General features: G+C 36.8%; 1 protein-coding gene across 1 annotated transcript in view; it reads left to right on the top strand.

Annotated features, from left to right (window-relative positions):
- Window positions 1–2,285: 2,285 nt before the first annotated feature.
- PLA2G4A (phospholipase A2 group IVA) overlaps window positions 2,286–5,737 on the top strand; it is a 156,894-nt gene continuing 153,442 nt past the window's right edge. Inside the window, exon 1 of the mRNA XM_023510771.1 lies at window positions 2,286–2,340. The gene's annotated coding sequence lies outside the window, so the exon portion shown is untranslated. The remainder of the gene's footprint in view (window positions 2,341–5,737) is intronic.

Here is a 5,737-nt window from a genome sequence, read left to right as displayed (position 1 = left end):
CAAAGAGTGGGAGATATGCCTGTAGCAGCTTTTATTCTCTTCAAGCCTGGACATAAGTCAGCCCCATTTAGTAAGGCTGGAGACAGGGAAACAGCTTCCTATATATTTTAACCCTAACCATAATACAGAGGATGCCAAAAAACAAAACAAAACAAAACAAAAAACACCCAAAAAACCAAAAACAAAAACCCCCCCAACCAAACAAACAAAAAAACCTATACCATTTTAAGAAAGGAAAAGGAAAAGAAACTGTATGAAAACTGTAATACTCAACATATGTTGATAACAAAAGATGAGTGCAAGTCCCATGAGCACCTCTTGTAATTGTAGATGTCAAACATGACTTGAGTATTCCAAATTTAATACAGATTTTTCCTTTCTTAAAATGTGTATACTCTGACAGGAGTAGGGCACTGGCCCCATATGCCGGAGGAGGCGACTTCAAACCCAGCCCTGGCCAAAAAACCTGCAAAAAAAAAAAAAAAAAAAAGTGTATATATTTTTGGCACCATCTGTATATACTCAAATTGTCTTTAAAAGCGTTTAATCATTTTTTCCCTATCATAAGTATGTGATAGGCTATTTGGATACCATCTCCAAATAGTGACAACTATAACTTTTGAGCACTGTGAAGCCACTTTTCAAGGGAGTCTCAGGATGAATGCACTTGAAAGTACATATTCTTTCTTTCCCCAGGACCTGCAGAAAGAGATGAAAAATAGCAGTGTGCTCTTTGCTCCTCTATTTAATGAACATCACCTTTTAAGAAATTCAGGTCTCGGCAGCACCTGTGACTCAGTGAGTAGGGCGCCGGCCCCATATACGGAGGGTGGTGGGTTCAAACCCAGCCCCCGCCAAACTGCAACAAAAAATAACAGGGTATTGTGGTGGGTGCCTGTAGTCCAGCTACTCTGGAGGCTGAGGCAAGAGAATCACCTAAACTCAAGAGCTGGAAGTTGCTATGAGCTATGACGCTGCAGCACTCTACCCAGGGCGACAAAGTGAGGCTCTGTCTCAAAAAAAAAAGAAATTCATTTGGGTTCTTTATTAGAAAGAGAAAAATATTTACCCCACGGGATACTTTTTTAGAAAGGAAATAATTTATAATATACCAGGTTGAATTAATGAGAGAAAATAAAAACAAATAGAAGTTGCATACTCAGCTATAGAAAGGAGATAATCCAGGAGATTTAATGATAGGGGTCTGCAGAAATTATTTTCTTTGAAAATGTTATAATAAATGGCTTATAGACAAAAATAGAAGATCCCATGTTTAAAAAGAAAAATACAGTAAATGAACATATAAACCTTTAAAGATGTGAATTAATTCTTATGGAACTTAGAGAAATTTAAACAGTGCACCTTGTTTATTACCTCATTATCAGGTATTTGAATTTACATTGCAAATTTGGAATTTAACCTCATTTGATTGCCCTGTAAATCTCAATATATGTCTTACTTTATTCAGTATGCCTTCAAACTTAAATTTACAAGCAAGTGATTATCAACACAGGTGTTCTGAGTTTGAAGAGGAAATACTTGGAACAGTTTTCATTTTTAAAGTGGTCTTATGTTTTTCATTTTTAACACGTACATATATTATATTTTTGGTTTCTTGTCAACTTTGCCTGTGTCTTTTTTTTTTTTTTTAAGAGACACAACCTCCAGCTCTGGGGCTTAGGCGATTCTCCAGCTTCCGCCTCTCAAGGAGCTGGGACCACAGGCCCCACTCCAAGGGCTATTTTTTGTTGCAGTTTGGCCAGGGCGGGTTCAAATCCACCACCCTTGGCCTTTGGGGCCGGCGCCCTACCCACTGAGCCACCCTAAACTCAGCCGCCCTAAAGTTTGCCTTTTGAAAGACGACAAAAACGCACTACGTTATTCACTGTCTTTTCAATTTTGTTCTTACTTGTTTGGAAAAAAGGAGGAAGTACTGCCTGCTTAAGGGTAAGACGTTCCAGACACGCGCACACGCACACGCGCACACACACACACACACTCACACACTCACATACACACCCACAGGCGCGCCCATCAGCAGCCACGCAGGTTAGGACCGGTTAATTTACTCGTTATTTAAGTGCGTTTTCTAACTTTAAACGTCTGGTCCTGGTAACTAAACATTTATATTTAAAACATTAGCTCTAAGAGCAGAGCGCACTCCCCTTCTTCCTCTTTAACTCCACCTTAAAACATCTGCACGAATTCACAGAGACCAGCCCACATGTTAGCCCCTCCCAGCAAGGATAAAACTTTCTCTTAAGTCCGGAGCTGAAAAAGGATCCCGACAAAGCTAGAGGCGTAGAGGAGCCTGAAGATTCTCATGTAACTCTGGGAACTGTAAGCGATATATTTACTCTTCCCCTGCGCGATTTCCCTTTCCCACTCTCCCCTAGCTTTGACTTTGTAGAATTACTTGGAAGGAAGGACCGACAGACGGGAAACCTCACTGCTTTAGAAAGTCTGCACGTCCTCTGCTTTTGGAAATGAGACACAGATTAGGGAACTCAATCTCCTTCTAACCAATGAGAGTTTGCTTTCCTGGGTCTAAATGCACTGTGGAGTCAAACGATAAGGTATTTTGTTCGGTCGGAGCCTAAGAGAGTTTAAAAACGCAGTGAGGTGGCGCTTTTTAGCATTCCACGTGAGGCCACTGACTGGTTCCTGATCCTCAAGTTTGAGCAGCAGTGCTGTTTGACAGCCCTAGCCAGCGATCTTTAGAGACAGACTGTTGACTGTCTCTATGCTTTAACGAACAAGAAAAAAAAGCAACAAACAAACAAACAAACAAAAACCTAGTCATTTTGATTATGTAAGCAATGTTTTCTTGGGCATTTAATGTGTTACAGTGTTACTCGAAGGAAAGATCATATCGAAAAAATTAATTGGAAACTGGCATTCTGATTGACCTTTCCCCTAAGTTATTTAACATGCTGGGAGAATAAAGCTCAAAACCAGATACTTAAAAAGTATGATCAAATTATATAGCTAAATGTTGAGTGTATTGTTTTGTTTCAGAAGGGACAGGAGAAAAAGGCATTTGGTTTTGAAATAACAATGGCTTAACGTTTCAAAGTCCCCTACAACTTATCGTCATTTTTGCTCTTAGAAATAATTATTTTCACCTCAAAAACTAGAACAAGAAATTCTCATTCTGGCTGATGATGTAGACGTTTATTCAGCTCAAGTAGATGGAGAGTATTAGAGACAGGTGTCAATTGTAAAGTTACATTTGCAAACATAATTTGAGTTCTTGGAGGATTTTACCTTTTTTTCTGTTTATTGCATAAATTTGGAATTGTAGCCCAAAAGATATTTGTAGGGAATCATGGTGAAATAAACTCTGAGTTTTAAAGTTATATCCTGGAGATCCCTAGATCTTACCAAGCAAGTCAGATATTGGGATAAGACACAGGTATTTGCTTCTTTTGTGGAGCTCAGGAAGAGTTAAATCATAGATTAAGCAATAATTGTGAAATGCATAGAGAAGCGTTTAATCTGCATTTGCTCAAAGCAGGTTTACAAACTTCCTGTATGGGAGGCATATTTTATGGGACCAGATACTGTTTCTTTTTAACATTGTAAGTTACTTTTGGAGTAGTTTGTACTTAACCTGTCATCAGAGAAGGAAAATTATTGAATGGACTTCTTAGCTAAAGTTCATTACAAAGAAGTAATTTGGCCTGTGTGTTTAACCCATCATTATCTTCCCTAGAGCTGCTACTTAGGATAATCATAAAACCAAATCATTTACATATTTAAACATATGTTCCAGGAATAAAAAAGAGGAAGACAGAACTAACTGTGGTTCTTTCCCTCTCTTGTATGCCTTTTATTTACCATCAGTTTTTTAAATTCTTTCTTGCTTGCTGATTTTATAACTTTAGTGACAGTTGTGGACTCCTCCCCAGAATAATGAATATTATGCCATTCCAATACAAACGAATTTAAAACACCTTTTTGGAAGTTTACAAATCCCCAAAGACAATTTATGTCACATGAGAATGGAGTGTTTTTATGATGGAGATTTCTGATAGTATTAAATGATTTATTAGCATACACTTTACTTGTAAGTTAGGAACTGCCTAACAGTGGATATTGCAATGCCCATATTATTACTGATTCACTGTGTTCTGGAACTCCAGGCTACTTGGTGTAATGGAAAACACTGCTTGCCTAGAAACCAAGTGACATAGATTATAGACTGCCTCAATAATAATCAGTTATATAATATTAGACTTACTATACAACTACTTACTATACATTTTTCTATTACATCTACTATTTTTTATTGCTGAATGGAGTAAGTAGAACATAATAGGAAAGATGCAAGTTTTTTTTTTAAGTCAGATTTTGAGGTGTTTGTAGTTGCTACTTTTATTCCAGATTTCCTAATGGTATTTCTCAGAATGAGTGTGTTTTTATGGCATTTATTATTACAAAGATAAATCACGCTCACTGTTTAAATTTTGTTAAATATAGAAAATTGCAAAGAATAAAAGGAAAAAAAATTCCCTATTATGGCTTCCCAAGAGGTAACTTTTTAAAATATCATTCTTCCATGTACTCAATCAATGAATATATATATTTGAGTATCCAATATGCATCAACACAGAGATAACAAGAAGTCACAGATACACCTCTGTTCACACCTCTAGACAATTCTCTATGCATACACTCACATGTAGATTTACAAAATTATGATCATACTGTTCATACGGTCTTGTGATGTGTTTTTCCTTCATTCATGAAATTTTCCATTGAAGCATATTTTTTAATAATTGTGCATTATTATGTACTCATTAATATCTTAAACAAATATTAGTAAGTTCCCACTATGTATCAAGCTGATGCTGGGAGTCTATCTGTGAGCAACACAGTATGTATGGTTCTTACCTCTGTTATTTCTAATCTGTGGATATGTTGTATTGGCTGATCATAAATTGTTGGGTACTTAGGTTGGTTACCATTTCTCACTATTATATATAATATTTCACATTTTTGTTTACTTCCTTAGGATACATTCTTAAATGTATTTTCCAGGTTCTAACACAAATTCCACTACTTGCACTTGTGATATCATAAGCCAATTAATTTCTCTTCTTAATGAGCTGTTTTCTCAATTATAAAATAGGAATGATAATAATTGAGTATTTTGAGGATTCTCCAAAATATTTGGCAAAATCTCATGGAATGCTGGTTATAGTTTTGACACTTTGCTCTTGGGAAAGATTATATCCACATATAAGCAGTATAAAAGAGTAGAGTTTTCCTAAGTCCACACTTTGTGTTATTATTAAATGATGCAAATGACAACAAATCCAATAACTTAGATGATATACAGAAATGGTTGGTATTTTGTTTAAATTTACATTTCTTGGCTTGGGCATTGTGGGGGATGTCTATAGTCCCCCTACTTGAGAGGCTGAGGCAAGAGATTCGCTTAAGCTCAAGAGTTTGAGGTTGCTGTGAGCTGTGATGCCACAGCACTCCACCGAGGGCAACAAAGTGAAACTCTGTCTCAAGATAAATAAATAAATAAATAAATAAATTTACATGTCTTTCAAAATAAGGTTGGAAAATTTTCATAGAGGCCACTTCTATGTCTATAGGAGTTGCCTCTTTCAATGTGACTTTTTAAAAAACTTCTGTTGTGGCTCAGTGCCTATAGCTCAACTGGCTAAGGCGCCAGCCACGTACACCTAAGGTGGCGGGTTCGAATCCCCAGCCCGGGCCC

This window comes from Otolemur garnettii, unplaced genomic scaffold, assembly GCF_000181295.1.
Source record: "Otolemur garnettii isolate 467f Iridium unplaced genomic scaffold, OtoGar3 scaffold00016, whole genome shotgun sequence".
Classification (NCBI taxonomy): Eukaryota; Metazoa; Chordata; class Mammalia; order Primates; family Galagidae; genus Otolemur; species Otolemur garnettii.
This window is presented reverse-complemented; position numbering and strand designations above follow the sequence as displayed.